This window comes from Peromyscus maniculatus, chromosome 12 (assembly GCF_049852395.1).
Source record: "Peromyscus maniculatus bairdii isolate BWxNUB_F1_BW_parent chromosome 12, HU_Pman_BW_mat_3.1, whole genome shotgun sequence".
Taxonomy (NCBI): Eukaryota; Metazoa; Chordata; class Mammalia; order Rodentia; family Cricetidae; genus Peromyscus; species Peromyscus maniculatus.
Window position 1 is genome coordinate 8118590 of NC_134863.1, and position 16851 is coordinate 8135440.

General features: G+C 44.6%; 1 protein-coding gene across 1 annotated transcript in view; it reads right to left on the reverse strand.

The window, feature by feature from the left end:
* Positions 1-12513, reverse strand: part of Map3k13 (mitogen-activated protein kinase kinase kinase 13) — a 194283-nt gene extending 181770 nt beyond the window's left edge. Inside the window, exons 1-2 of the mRNA XM_016006265.3 lie at positions 12378-12513; positions 10886-11010 (exon numbers count right to left, since the gene is read on the reverse strand). The gene's annotated coding sequence lies outside the window, so the exon portion shown is untranslated. The remainder of the gene's footprint in view (positions 1-10885; positions 11011-12377) is intronic.
* Between the last annotated feature and the right edge of the window lie 4338 nt (positions 12514-16851).

The following is a 16851-nucleotide window of genomic DNA, read 5'->3' on the forward strand; positions in this document are numbered from 1 at the left end:
CTTCTCTCTTTTCATGAAGTCTGGAACGCAAGCCCAGGGAATGGAGCCGCCCACAGGGTGGGTCCTCCTGCCTCCAGTAACCTACACAAGCTAATTCCTGACAGGTGTGCCAGCGGCTGGTGTCCTAGAGATCCTAGATCCCATCAAGATGATATCAACACCAACCACAACTCCATCCTTTGTCAACTTGACACCCAGACACATCAATTTGAAGCCATAGACCTTTCATCCCTTCTTTCCAGAATTTCATGACCATCTGTTCAAAGATTTTTTTATATTTGCTTATTTGTGTGTGTGTGTGTGTGTGTGTGTGTGTGTGTGGTGTGTGTGTGTGTGTGTGTGTGGTATGTGTGTATGCGTGCTCCACGACACACACACAGAGGTCAGAGGACAAGTTCCAGGAGTCGATTCTCTCCTTCCACAAGTTGGTCTTGGAGATCAAGCAGGTCAAAAGGTAAAGCGATACTTTCTGAGTTTTCCTGCTGGCCCTCTTTGCCATCTTATAATGCAGAAATATGTTCACTACAACTTCAAAAGTCCCCATAGTGTTTAATGATTCCAACACTGTTCAAAAATCCAAAGTCTTATTTGAGATTTGGGCAACCTCTTAACTGTGAGTTCCTAGAAAATAAAAAACAAGTTACAAACTTCCAACACAAAATGGCACGAGTAAACATTGCTACTCCCAAAGGGAGGAGCAGAGGCACAACAGGAATTATCACAGCAAAGCAAGACTAAAACCCAACAGAGGAAAAAACAACCCTGCAGCACCATGTCGTGGAAGCATCTTCGGCTTATGATGGGATCTTCCGGGCTCCGAAGGGATTCGGTAGCCCCATCCCTCCAGGCATGCGTCCCTAGGCACCCACAACTTCTCTGGGCCAGCTTCACCTTGGATGCAGCTTTCCTTGGCAGATGTCCCACGGTTCTGACATCAACATTACAACTTAGACTACACATTCACAGCTTCATACGGTGGCCTCTCAGGCCCCTCGTGGAGACTCTGACCTTGCCACACACTGCTTGGCCTCAGCTGCTCTCTTAAATTGTGGGACAAAAATCCACAACCCCCTCAATCTTGCATCTTTCATTAGTTTCAAAACTAGGATCAGGTGGACAACAATGCCAAGTTCTGCTAGCTCAAGACATAGCCTGGCTCCCTGGACCACAGCTCTATCTGTTTCTCTATGCTGACCCTAAGAAACTCTTGCAGGCAACTGCTTCCAAGGAATCAAGAACCCATTCAGTTCAGGCTTTCTTCCTTTGACTGAGTTCGTATCCTCACAAAATGGAGAATCGGATGGGTAGGATTTTGCCCTTGCTACCTTTCCTATTGTCAAGTGCAGTACAGTTTTCTCTTCAGTGATGATCTCTTTAACAATTTCAACTGCTTTCCCAGCACCCGCCTGATTGCTAGCCTGTTTTGAAAATTTTCTCTGTCAAACAAATGAGTCTACTCCCTTTAAATTCTACTTGACTCAAGTTCCCAGGATGTGGGCACAATGAAGCCAGATTTCTGGCCAAAAGGTCACAGGAATAGCCCCAGCCCAGTTCATGATTGAATTCTTGTTCTCCTCTGAAATCACACGACTCCACTGTCTACATTTCTCTTTTCATTCCTGTCTACCAAGTCCCCAGCATAATCCCATTAAGTTATGCTTACAATATTCAAAGGGCTTTTCTTGCCCAAAGTTCTAAATTCTTCCACATTCTTCCTACAAACTAGTTTCAAAGGCCTATGAGCAACGTGTTCAAGTTTATCTTGTCAAAGGCCCCACTTCTTGGTATCAACCTTTTTAGTGACTATCCCTGTTGCTGTGATGAATAAAAGCAACCTAAGGAAGGAGGGATTTATTTCAGCTCACAGTTCCCGAGTGCAGTCCACTGTGCTAAGGTAGGCAAGGCTTCGGGAGCTTGAAGCAGCTCGTCACTGTGTCCAGTCAGGAAGGGCAGGGCGATGAATGCTGGTGCTCTGTCTGCTTCTCTCTTTTCATGAAGTCTGGAACGCAAGCCCAGGGAATGGAGCTGCCCACAGGGTGGGTCCTCCTGCCTCCAGTAACCTACACAAGCTAATCCCTGACAGGTGTGCCAGCGGCTGGTGTCCTAGAGATCCTAGATCCCATCAAGATGACGATTAACACTTGCCATCATAAGCATTCTGTCACAAATGAACTACAAAAATGAAAGGATAGCAGTGGCCAATCAGGTAAGGCCCCGAAAGACTATTAGAAGGTTTTAGATTTATATGTGGAAGGAATGTTGCTCAGGGTTCTGAGCAGAGGAAGTTAAATAAGCTAGAAGAAGTTACTGTAATCAACTAGGATTACACCTGATGACAACTAGGAGATGCGGGAGAACTGGCTAACAAAAGCTTACTTACATCTCTATGACCTGCTAGGCATCCCCAGCACTGGGCACACAGAAGTAAACAAAACACCTGCATGCCAGGGTTTGGCTTCAAGGCCAGCCTGCTGGGGTGGGTATGATTAACACATGGGTGAGTGAGCAACTGATACGGCGTGTGAGAAAAACTGAGTAAATAATGATAGGGGAGAGAAGGCTTCTCTAAGAAATAGTATTTGGAGAGAGACTGGCAATATGAATTCAATACCTAGTATTAGGACACTGTATTAGTTACTTTCCTGCTGCTGTGACAAAACACCATGACTCAAAGCCACTTACAAAACAAAGAGCTGATTTGGGCTTAGTTTCCAAACAGGTAAGAGTCACCACAGTGGAGGGGCATGGCAGCAGGAGGCAGGGAAGAAAAGCTCACATCTCCACCACTGTACAAAACAGAGAGCAAACTGCCCCCAGTGACATGCTTCCTCCAGCTAGACTGCACTTCCTAAACAGTGCTACCACCCGGTACCGAGGGTCCAAATACCTGAAGCCATGGGGGACACTTCTCATGCAAACCACCAGAGACACAAAGAAAGAAAGAATGGTACAGGGGAACTGGAAGATCAGTGTAGCTGTTTCTTAATGGAATCAACATTTGGGGCTGAATTCTAAAGGCAATGAAACATCAAGAATTTAAATCAGGAGACCAAAAAAATTACAACTACATTTTTTAAAGATTACTCTAAATGTAATTAGATTAGAGGAAGGAAGAGTAAATATAGAAAACCAACCAAGATATTTCACAGAAGTGTAGGCAAACATGGTAACAGGATAAGGATGCAGGGTTAGACCTGAAAGAGGTACTTTAGAGACATTTAGAAAACAGAAAAGACAAAAGGCTAATGGCAGATTAGATTCACCAGGGCTGAAGATATAGATCAGGGAGAGCCAAGATATCCAATTTATAGCTATTTTCTATATTTTCTACATGCAAGTTTGTAAAGATCAATGTGAGTTTCTGGTTTAGGGGAGGGGCCGAGGAACAACCCAAAGTCAATCACAGACAGTCACAAGCCTTTACATCACAGCTGCCGACCTCTAACAGGCTCAGTTCTCAGAGTCTATGCAATCTGTTCTGTCTCCAGCCGTCCAAGAAGCTTGGTCGTGACTAGGAAACAAGTAGCTAGTGTCCACATTTCATATTTCTTGACAAATATTTACATCACCAGGATTATATACACTTATGTCATTTGTATAAGGAGGAAATCGATACTTTGAACAGCCTTCTGTTAAATTTTAACAAGCAATTCCAAGACAGTGAGTAAAAGATTTCAGTGCACTAAAGAAAGAAAGAAACGAGTACAGAGACGGTTCTGTAGGTGAAATGCCTGGTGTATAATCATGGGGACCTGAGTTCGGATACCCAACACTCACAGAAAAACGTGCGCGCGCACACACACACACACACACACGTGCACACGTGCACTAAGTTGAGTACCTCAGCACACATATACCACACACTAAAATAAATATTTCCTCACCCATGAACTGGACACATAACCTCTGGAAGAAAGTACCCCCGACTGTCCAGGAGTACTGTAACAGCCATCTACTGCTAACCAATGGTGTCTCAAAGGAGCAAACGTCTGTTTTCATGGGAAACAACTGAACAAGCTGATTACAGTGAGATTCATCTTAAATCATTAACCTAAAGATGAATTCAGTTACTCAGGAAAGAGGAAAACTGGCATTTCTCCTTTAGAGACAGATCACCAGACTCCCGAGTCCAGGAAGATGAGAGTAACACAGTGCTCAGCTCAGGCAGTCAAGTGCTCTGCAAGAGTGAGCAGCTGAGTCCGGGGAGAAACAGACACCTTGGTGTGGGTTTGTAGCTCAGCGCTGACACCTTGGTGTGGGTTTGTAGCTCAGTGCTGACACCTTGCTGTGGGTTTGTAGCTCAGCGCTGACGAGGTGGAAGCCGGCGGACCCTGGGGCTCACCGGCCAGCTAGCCTAGTCTAGTGGCCACTGGCCAGCTTCAGACCAAAGAGAGACTGTGTATCAAACAATAAAGATGGATGGTACATGAGGAACAAACAGAAGGTTATCCTCTGGCCTCCACACACACTTGACACAGACACACACAGTCAATCAATCAAAATAAATACAATCAAATAAAATTCTAAAAGTAAAACATTTAGCATAATTTTTCTACTAAGTCAAAGTTGAACCAATCATTAAGTGTTCCAAAAGTGTCAAAATAAAACAGGCTACATGGCTTTCTCTTTTGTAAGAAACACAAAATATGCCGGGCGGTGGTGGCGCACGCCTTTAATCCCAGCACTTGGGAGGCAGAGGCAGGCGGATCTCTGTGAGTTCGAGGCCAGCCTGGTCTCCAAAGCGAGTTCCAGGAAAGGCGTAAAAACTACACAGAGAAACCCTGTCTCGAAAAAAAAGAAAAAAAAGAAAAAAAAAAACAAACAAACAAAAAAAAAGAAACACAAAATACTTCAATTAAACCAAATGTCATTGATATTAACTATTAATTTCTTTCAAGTATGAAGATAAATTAAATGATGAATTTTCAAGGAATTAAAGTGTTCAGAAAGGCACTAGAACTAAAATTATACTGAAATTATAATTGAAAACTATGCAGGAAATACACAAGGAAAAATATATTTTACTTAATTACCAGCTGCATACATTTCTACATATAAAAATGGAAACAATGTTGACTTTTTCTATGTGAGACACACTGCTCTACATTCTTTCCCTTAAACAACTGTTGGTCAATGAAATGAAGACTCAGAGAGACATCGGACTTCTCCAGTTAGGCAGTGGTAAGAGGCAGTGGTGGACAAGAGCCAGTAACTTTTAGGGTTCCTTCTCAAGACCACAGTTTCTCAGAGTCTAATGTCTAATATACACACAATACCCTACCTTCCCCCAAAACATACAATACCCTACACCCCTCCACACACACACAATACCCTACTCCCACACACACAATACCCTACCCTCCCACACACAATATCCTACCCCCCAAATATTCTACATTCCCCCTCCACACAATACCTACCCCCCAACAAACATACAATACCCTACACCCTCACACACACTCAATACCCTACACCCCCAAGCACAAAATACCCTACACCCACACACACACACAATAAATACCCTACCCACACACACATACAATGCCCTACACTCCCCCATACACACACAATACCCTACCCCCCCACAATACCCTATCCCCACACATAATACTTACCCCCCACAATACCCTACCCCACACACACAAAATACCCTACCCCCCACACACAAACACACAATATCCTACCCCACACACATACACAATACCCTACCCCTCACACACATACAATACCCTACCCCTCATACACAATACCCTACACAACACCCTACACGCCCCCCACAATAACTTATATCCCCCCTACACACACACACACACACACACACACACACGCAGCAGACTAGACCCAGAGCTTTGCACATGCTGAGCATATACTTCTCTAACCTTATATATTTTTAATAGTCAACTCTCACTTTCCCATTATTGATTCAAATTTTTAATAGGCTACAACAAAAGACCCAGTCAAAACGTCCACACCAAGTTCATGCTTCTCTTCTAACAGAGGCTTGTGACCACAGAACATAATACTTTCTGGAAAGTGCCCTTTCTTTGGCTCTTGTCTATAGTAACATAAGAAACATGAAGGACCCTGAGCTCATATAAAAGTCGAATGTGACATGGAATCTGTAACCCTAGTCAGCACCAAGTGGGGAAAGGAGGGTCCTGGGGGCTTACTGGCCAGCCAGCCTAGTCCAGACTGTGAGCTCCAGGTTCAGTGAGAGATCCTGTCTGAAAAAATAAGGTGAGAAGCGATTGAGGAACACATCCTGACATCAACCACACACACACACACAATTAGATATTATTAATTAAACTTAGGAATAGGATGCATCTGTAATAAATCAGTTTACTATGCCATAGTAAGAACTTTTAGGATTTGAAAAGGACCTTCAAAATAATCTGGTGTACCCTCTCCCTTACAATGCAACCCCCCTCCACCACCACATTCCTGGCATTCAGACTCACTCCGGCTGTCCAGAGCACCTGGAGTTCACTGCTTCTCAAGCATAGTCCATCCCACCACCGACTGGTCCTGCGTCTTCTGCCATTCAGAATTAATTCTGGACTCAAAGTGGATGGAAAACAAACGTACTCCCTAGTTCCCGCAGCTCTTCCGAGATCTTTTATGTTATGGAAAAAACCAAACAGCCAAACAGAAAACAGTCTGGTCCCCCTATGCTACCACACCAGGGCATCCCTTTCTATATAAGCAAAGCCATTAAAAAAAAAATTAAAAGGTTCTCTTAAGCTTTAAACCATGTCTACCAATTAAATCAGTTTGTATACTTGTATTTTATAGGTTACCAAGGTCTATCTCCTTAATTGTGGTCATATGCACTGAAATGGTAGGAAAGATGTATGAGCTTACTTTAATTGATATGGAAAAGCATTAAATTGAGCTTTTTTCTTTTCCTTTTCCAATACCACAAAACAGACTCTTCAAAAACCCTCAACTATAACTGTTTACTCACTGAGCCACATCCCCAACCCAGTCAATAATCTGTTAAAGCTTGAAGCAGTGGTTCTCAACCTTCCTAAATCTGCGACCCTTTTATACAGTTCCTCATGTGGTGACCCCCAACCGTAACATTATTTTCATGGCCACTTCTTAACTGTAATTTTGCTAGTTAGAAATCCTAATGTAAATATTTTTTGGAAATAAAGGTTTACCAATGGGTCACAACCCACAGGTTGAGAAACACTGGCTTAAGGCTTCTAGTCTCAGGATTTGTCTACCTTCCTGTCACTTGAACCTTTGAAATAATCCTTAAACTTCTAAACGTCTTCAAGCTGCTCTCAAAATCATGAATTAGGCCAGCACAGGCCCAAGGCCCAGAAATGGCTGAGTTAATAACTTCCTATTTGGAATTCTGGCTTTCTAGAAGGGAGAGAGGGGTGGGGGGCGGGCAAGCGAGTGTGTGTGTGTGTGTGTGTGTGTGTGTGTGTGTGTGTGTGAGAGAGAGAGAGAGAGAGAGAGAGAGAGAGAGAGAGAGAGAGAGAGAGAGAGGGAGAGGGAGAGAGATAGAGAGAGACTAAATACATAAACTAATGTATCTTTACCAATTCTATGTTCTCTTCAGGAAACATTTGTGTTCATGTTCATCTCCCTTATTTCTATATGTAATCTGCAGCATTGAGCATCTTGACTCAGAGAAGCAATCTACCACTGGATTTAATCCAATAGTATTCTTGGTTCTCCCTTCAGCAAAGCCAGACTACTACTCCAGATATCCTGCTTGTGAGTGTCCCTTTGTGACTGTGAGGGCTGGTGTTGTCTGCTGACACAGTGAAAATCAGGCACGTCGGTGAGGGATTGCCTAGACTATATTTACCTGAAGTGGGAAGAGCCGCCCACTCCGGGAGGCGCTATGCCCTAAGCAGGGAATGTATGAAGTGGGGCGAGCAAGCTGAGCTCTGTGATGCATGTATCCATTGCTCTCTTCTTCCAGCTGTTTCTCCACTGTAACAGACCACAACCGGAGCCTGTGAGCTAAACCCTTTCTCCTTTAAGCTGCTTCTGTTATTTATTACCAACAGGAAACGAAAGTATGATCGAGAAGATAGTGGTTAACCCCAAAGATCTTAAGGGAAAAAAAGTATCATTTAACAGAGACAACTGCATGCAAAATACAAAATGCTATGCTAATAACAGTACAAAACAGCTCTGAGGCTGGATAGATGGCTCAGTCCTTAGGAACACAGGCTGCTCTTCCAGAGGACCTAGGTTCGATTCCCAGCACCCACATGGTAGCTCACAACCATTTGTAACTACAGTCTCAATAGATCTGCTGCCCTCTTCTGGCCTCTGCAGGCAATTTGTGCACATGGTACACATACATGCAGGAAAAAATAAACACCCATATACATAAAAGTAAATAAATCAAAACAATACAAAGCAAAAACAAATAGTGCTATAGACACAGCTATTCAGGAGGCTAAGAACAGAGGAAAACTTGAATTAATTTTATATAAATAAAATCCCAGCCATAGCTGGGTGTGTGCCTCAATAATACAAGCATATGCTCAGACCTACAATCCCCAATTTTTTTCCTCTGCGCCACAAATAAACAAAAACCTGAAATACCTAACAAATTAAAACCTGTTCTACTCCATTAATCATGACCTAGACCTGGATCTGATGACTGCCACTGGATTTGTTAAGAAGACACACAATCAGTGGTGTCACACACTTAGGTAGCTGTACAACCTACTCTCAAACTGTTTCATTAATAAAATAAAGACTACACTTTTACATCCTTGGAAAATTCCCCCAGTCCTATTGTAATGCACTGAATGCTATTATTCTAAATGTCCCACAATAAAAGTTTGAAAAGCAAAGAATCTGAAGAAATAAAAGTCACCAGACATACTTGCTGAATCCAAGGTAAATTAGCCAGTTCAAAGTACACAGAGTAAGACCACCCACACACGGTTCTCTGAATTTTCTTTCCAGCTTGCAGGTTTTACTGAGAGAGAACAAGTCATTCTCTGAAATGTCTTGAAGCAGTTCTAAACATCATGGAGAAAGTGGAGCAGCTGGGGAAGTGGCTCAGGGGTTAGGAGCACTAGCTGCTCTTCTCAAGGACCCAGGTTCAATTCCCAGCACCCACATGGTGGCTTGCAATGTCTGTAACTCTAGTCCCAGGGGATCCGACCCCTCTGCTGGCCTCCACAGGCACCAGGCACACATGTGGCACGCAGATAAAACACCTATAAACATAAAGTGAATTTTTAAAATTTAAGAAAAAGCAAAGCGAGACAGTAACTGTAAGATTTGCTTAAAGAGCACAGAGTCCCAGGGCCGGGTAGAGGACAAGCCCAAACAGGGCAGGGGCATGGGTTTGGTCCTTAGTACCACAGGGGTGCAGAGCACCCAAATGAAACAAACCCCACCCCATCCAGTGACACTGAGCCCCTGAAAGAACCCAGGCAAAGGAACAGAAACCCACCCTGCAAGCCAAGGTAACAGCAGCCATTTCACTTGGGCAAGTCAGAGACGTGCCATGCACCGTTCATGAGTGTTGGATTCCGCAGCGTGAATTCGTGTTAATAGCAACAATCTGATGTGAACGTTTAAAACCCACACGATGTCACCACACCCTCCCTGCAGCTCTGAAAAAGAAGTGGAGCACTCTCAAACCCAGTCCTAGCAGTGCTGCAGTAAAGACGGTCTTCACGGGTAAGGATGGGCTCCTGTGTGTAGGAACTGCTGTGCTTCACGGTGCTCTGAAAATACATGCCCACCGGGGGGGGGGGGGGGGGGGGGGGGGGGGGGGGGGAATCCAAGTACAAAGAAAGCACAAAGGGAACACCTAACCCTTCTTCCCACTTTACACATTTAGCCCGGGCTCTTGGCTTAGGTTTGAAGAAACCTTATACATAATCGTGTCTGTGTGAGTGTGCATGTGTATGTGTATGTGTATACATGCAGACATATGCTGCTTAAACCACAAATAAAAGCATGCTGCACACACAATTCTCAAGTGCTTTTCTCAGTTAACAGTGGACCTTGGCAGATTCTTCCACACATGTATCTCTGGCTCCACTTCATCATTTAATTACATTAGCTGCAAAGTGTTACATGTGCGAAGGCACTTGTTTAACCAAACCTCCATCGTAGGATGCCTATTTCTAATTGTCATTATTTTCTATTTCCCACAATATTGTGATATATCATTATATGCGGATGTTTGTGTGCAAACACAATTCTGTGTGAAAGATGAATTATTACAAGTAGCGCCTGTTAACAGAAGCAAGCAAGTGCAAACAAGAAACCAGTATATCTACAGAAGAGACAAGAAAATACCTATAAATTAAGTGTTTAGTGATTAGAAGATGCTAAACATTATCACCGAGTTAAGAGCAAGAGAGAAAAGAGAAGAAGAAAAGGAAACCTACCATATCCCCTGGGACAGAAAGATAGAAGACTGAGAGAATTTAAAAAAAAAAAAATGGGAAGGGGAGAAAAAGGAAAAGAAATCACACAAATAAGGCTGAAAAAGGCAAGATAAGAGAAAAAGAGATGGTTTCTCTTGCATAAGCCTAGGGCACTCAATAGATTTGAGACATGCACGATTTCATAGACAAGCTTGGATACCACATGATTGAGTGAGTATTTGAGCCCTTATTTTAACATAGCAACCGCACAAGGAAGAGAATCTCCCAAAAAGGAAGATTCCACAGTACACCTGGTTTCCTCTCTTTCATTCCTGACCTCCTCGACAGGGAAACGGCCACACTGTGTCATACAAAGTATGTCTCTCTTTGAAAGATCCTGGCTTTAAAAACAGAGATTTAGGCCTAAGTTTTCCTGCCTTCTTGAAGTTTCTTTGGCTCAATCAGGGCTACTCTAATACACCATCTAATATAAAACACAGCCAACAACTCACCTCTCCCAAAGTGTTAGGATTTGAATGCCACGACACAAATTGACTCATGTTTTGTCCGTTAATGCGTCAGGGGTTTCCTTATATGAAGTCCATTCAGAGTCCATAGGTAGCAGGGTTCTGCGAAACTGAAAACCTCAAAAATGTCAATGCACATATCTAGGTTACCACTTGAATCCAATTCATTATGGATAGCAGCTACGCCATATGAACACTTAGATATGCAGTTTAGCAGATATGACTCTGAACATGGTTGAAGTGGCCAAGGCTATATGAAAACAGTAATACTGCCCTAGGAGATCTCAAATTTTAAATGTCTTTTTTACCATATTTAAGAGTGGCACAGAAACAGCATATAAAATGGGGTGAGTGGGATGCCAGCACTGTCCAGGAATAGGGAAAAGAAGGTCTAAATGTAGAAAAACATAAACTTAACTACAAAAAGGTATTTGCATGTTTACTTTTGGAGTTTTCAACTGACTTGAAGAAAAGCTTAGGTTTAAAATCTAAAGATGCTTACTAGTTTCTTCTGTAAAACACAACCATGCAACATAAATTCCTGGTCTCCTACTCCATTCTATCCAATCTAATGATGAAATTCGGGACCTCTCAAGATAGCCCATGCACAGTCAGTCACCTCACTGGGACTGCACGTAGGTGGCGACTCTTGCCGAGATCTGATTACACAGCACTATGTGTCATCTGTGCTGTATTCCATTTGATAGCCCAAACAAGGTGGTTACAGTACTTGTTTTTCGTGGGGTGCATGCTCACTCTTCATTACACCTAGTAGTGCTTTTAACAAAGGAAACACTTTAATCTTCGCGTGTTTTTTTTTTTTTTTTGCGGGGGGGGGGGGACGGGACGGGGACGACTGCTACAATCGCTCCCTTATGTCTACACACAGCAGGTGTATTTCTCATTCATCTTTCAAATGTTGGTGGCTAACATAAGAAGTCTTTAAGAAAAAGAAAGCTTACACCGCTGAAAAGAAAGAATTTATAACACCAGCTACCAGCACCGTGCGACTACAGCGGCTTATTTATTATTCATATTATTAATAACCTCCCTGGGATCGCACCCCAGGAAGTTCTTTCCCAGAAAAGTGAAGGTAGCCGCAGGAAGCCAGATAAGCGCCTTACCCTTTCCACCAAGAGACTAGTACCCGTTTGTAAATTTCACTAACTTTAAAAAAACAAAGGCGTCCTGACTTTCTTCTGCACCCGCATCACAGGGCCGGGAGTGGGCAAGCAAGTCGCGGTGCATTCGGAGGCTGGATGCTGACACCCGGGATGTCACCAGCCCTTCCTTCCCTGCCCGCCCGCGGCGTCTACCACCCGCCAGGCACCGGCCTCCAGAAGACCGGGTCGCTGTCCCCCTACGGCATCACGGGCTGACTGGGCAAGTGGGCAGCGAGCCTAACGGAGCGCGGCGGCCGCCCCAGACGCCGCGTCGCCAGCACCCGCGAGCGCCGCCAGGTTCCTAGAAGACTTACTTCCTCAAGGTTCTCGGCCCGACGCCGAGTCCGCTCGCCCGCAAGCCTCGCTCGCACAGCCTTCCTCCGACAGCGCCGGACACCTGCCCCAGCGCGCAGGCGCCGCCGCCGCCGCCACAACTTCCGCGTGCGACGTCACTTCCGAGCCCCTCTGCTCCGCCGCGGGTCCTGGGTCCCCGAGGTTAGGTGTTAGCTTGCGGGTCCTGGGCTGCGTGACCCGGGCCCTCTTTTTTTTTTTTTTTTACAGATGCTCTTCCGTGCTTAAACCCACCGCTCCGATCCACATTAGCGGGCGTCTGGACGAAATCCCAGGACCTTTGAGGCTTCCAGATGCCCCGGCTGGGTGTCGGCCTCGGAGACTGCGCTCGCTGGCTGCGATGCTGCCCGGATCACTTCTGAGGGTGTTGGTGTTACATGGGCAAGTTACTTGACCTCCATGAGCCTGACCCAACTGTGAAAAACACGAGTACCCACAACCTGGGGCTGGTGTTACTTGAGATGACGCATAGAAAGTTCCAGCATACTGCAAGGAACATTAAACTTACTTTTTCCCTAATGATAAACTCTCCTGTTCCGCACTGGCACGCGTGTGAATGAAAGCTTGGAACTACTTTTGTTCAGGGGTTAGCTGATGATACTGGCCACCTTCCCCTTTGGAACTGGATGTAACGTATAAAAATTGGAACCAACTTGAAGCCTAATTGAAAACAACTGCTGAATTACCGTCCGTGCTAAGTGCGAGGGAGAAACTCGGGCTGTGCCCTGAAAGAGTGGACATACTCATCAATAACGAGGTTTTGTGTGTGTGTAGGCAAACCTCATAATTGACCCAGAAGTGAGGAGAGCTCTGTCTTTTTTTGTTTTGTGTATTTTGTTTTTCGAGACAGGGTTTCTCTGTGTAGCTTTGCGCCTTTCCTAGAACTCACTTGGTAGCCCAGGCTGGCCTCGAACTCACAAAGATCTGCCTGGCTCTGCCTCCCGAGTGCTGGGATTAAAGGCATGCGCCACCACCGCCCGGCTGCTCTGTCTTCTTTTTTTTTTTTTTTTTTTTTTTGGTTTTTCGAGACAGGGTTTCTCTGTGTAGCTTTGCGCCTGTCCTGGAACTCACTTGGTAGCCCAGGCTGGCCTCGAACTCACAGAGATCCGCCTGGCTCTGCCTCCCGAGTGCTGGGATTAAAGGCGTGCGCCACCACTGCCCGGCATGCTCTGTCTTCTTTTTTAACTGGCTGAATAGGAACAAATTGCAGACCGACACAGTTCTAGAAGGCAAGCAGACTCTGAATGTACTGCACGGTTTCATTTACTCTTTTGTAATTCAAAGAAACGTCTCAATTTCTACTTTAGAAAGACGAGCTGGGCGTGGTGGCACACGCCTTTAATCCCAGCACTCGGGAGGCAGAGGCAGGCGGATCTCTGTGAGTTCGAGGTCAGCCTGGACTACCAAGTGAGTCCCAGGAAAGGCACAAAGCTACACAGAGAAACCCTGTCTTGAAAAACAAAACAAAACAAAAAAAAAGACGACAAAGCTAGTCTTTCACAACACTATTAGTAGTTTTGAAATGTGGGTGATGGGTCAGTGTTCCAAATAACCAAGAGCCCTCCACAGACAGTTAAGAGCTTCCATGTGGGTGCTGGGAATCAAACCCTGGTTGTCTGGAAGAGCAGTCAGTGCTCTTAACTGATGAGCCACCTTTCTAGCCCCAATTAGCTGGTTTTGAATAAAACATATGATACTCCATTACATGAGTGGCATGGATGGGCCTTATCCAAGTGATGGAGGCCTTCAGAGGAAAAAGGTTGAGTTAGGTGTCCTGAGGAAGTGGGAATTCTGCCTCCAGGTGTCTATCCACCTTTGTATTTGAGCTATAGGACCAACTCTCATGGATTGCCAAGCTCCTGGTGTACCCTGGAGAACTCAGGGTTGCTAGCCCACACAGTTGTGTGATCCAGTTGCTCAGAATGAATCCATGTTAACAGCCATATGACCTTAAATAAATCACATCACCTCTCTAGGCCCTGGGTTGTTTTTTTTAAATCTTTCCTGAACAAACACTATGATACTCTAAGTTATGGGGAAGATAAGTAAATTTACCACGGTGACCACTAGATGACAGGAGGTAAAGTCAATCTGTCTTTGTTTCTCTCTGGCCCCTCCCTCATCCCAGCTCTCCTTTGACCTACTAAACTATTACCTACAATGATGACATTTGAGTGCGCTGAGACTTTGGGAGCTGATAGGTCTTAAACATTTGCTGAATGAGTAAAAAGTAAATAAATTCCAGGGATAGTTCTGAGCTCTTCTGTTCACCTCTAGTGCCCTTACCTTTTACCTATTAAAATACCTCTTTAGCTGGGCGGCATGGCACACACCTTTAATCCCAGCACTTGGGAGGCAGGGCCCGGCTTATCTCTGAGTTCAAGGCCAGTCTGGTCTACAGAGCAAGATCACCAAAACTACACAGAGAAACCCTGTCTTGAAAAACAACAACAAAAAACAAAAAAAAAAAACTCTTTAAAAAAATATGGTGGCAGGTATAGTTTGGAAAGAGACAATAGGCTGGAGTGGGGAGGAGAATGGAGGAAAAGCCATGATGTCACCTTCATTTGCTTGTTTTACAACCTCCTCTATATGACCTGAGGTTTGAGGGTGGCCTCAAACCCTTGATGATCCTCCAGCCTCAGCATCCTGAGTACTGACCAGGATTATTTTGTGTTCAGCAAAGTCCATGTCAAAACACCATAGTCTTGTGAGTGAAATTACTATAAAACACACACAGGAGGTAACAATGGTCAGCGGTCACATGCTGATACTGTTTTACTGTGTTCTTATTTTTGATGCACACTTGAAAACTTACATAATGCAAAGATAAGATGAGAAGGATCATTAGTGACCCATGAGTATTTTCCTTCTTTTCAGTAAGGCTGAGTTGTATTCTTTGCCTGGCAGCTTTCCAGTAGATAGAGATCTCAAGATGGGAAGAAAGAGCCACCCCTGTTCTTCCCATGGACAGAGACCTGCATGGGCCAGCAGATAAAAAAATCAGTATTTTCCATAAGGTTCACCATTTACCCTCTGGGCATTGGAGCAGTTCCAGTGCTTACAACAATTTCTCTGAAGCATTAATGAACCTGAGAAGCCTTCGAAAACTGGGGAGTCAAGGCAATGCAGTCGCTACAGTGAAATAATGTTCTTAAGCAAAGGGGAGGCATGCAGATGGTGTGCAGTGCTTACCCAAGAGGAATGATAGCCTATGAAGTAGCAGAGCACCTCATAAGACAAAGTGAGTAAAATATGAAGGATATAGCAGTTCATTCCAATGATCAAAAGACTATCAAATAGTCAAGCAGTCTATGAACAGCAACATGGTAGAACCTATTTAATCGGCAAATTACACATCCTCAGACTCAGCCATTATGGAACCCGTGCATATAGACAATCTGTACCACCAGGCAAAGAAAGATCAACATGCTACCATCTAGCTGTATCCCTAGGCTCACAGCGTGTAACATTATAGAGGGACTAATTGACAGGACGGTGGCTGTTGTTGAGGAACCAGCAGCGTCAGCACTGGGTGAACCCGATAATAACTGCCCTTTGACCTTCATCCTCTAAATGCCTCACTTGCCTCGTGCTGGTCCTGTCCCTGTTGAGGAGCCAACTCCAAACAGCCAAGCAGCTTATTAGATTTACATAGACCCTTGCACCAACACCCCACTGTGAGAGGCGCAGCAGAAAGTTCTGTGCTCAACTAAAATAAAAATGCAGAGGCGCCCTGGCCGGTGACTGACTCCTCCAAGATGGAGAGGACAAAGTACCTCAGGCTGGCTCCAAATGTGCTTGTTATCTCCCCCTGCTCCAAGCGGGTGGGGTGTAATAGGGCCACTCAGTGGTATTAAACCTTGAACTCTACCTGTTCAAGTTCCTAGGATACTGCGGCAGGGTTTTCTCCTAGATACCAGTATCTGAAGGGGGACAAAGCTGAAGCTACTGCTTCTTATAGGCAAAGAGACCTGGGCTGGCCAGACTTCCGCCAACAGAACACACTAGGAGACTTGGGGACTAGTTAGAGTCTACAGATTAGGCATGGCTTTAGAGGCAGCAGATAGAGATTCCTGTCGCTTGTCACTTGTTCCCATGAGGCTGTTGTCATCACTGGCACCTGAAGGTGTGCCTTGGGTGATTGGCTGGCTGTCCTTGACTTGTGGGCTACAATTACTGGGATGACTCTGACCCCTGCTTGTTCCTGGAACTTCCAGGGCACTAAGCATTTTCTACTAGCTAGACCCTTTCTTAATTTCAAGAAGTAAAAAAAAAAAAAAAAAAAAAAAAAAAAAAAAAAAGTCTGAAAATAATATTTAGACGTTGTTAAAACTTGGGAGACATCAGTGAAGATGTACACGTGTGTTTTTGTTTTGTTTTGTTTTCTTGTCAACCTGCACAGTCTTCTGGCTACTTGGTGGGCTTTGGCAACCA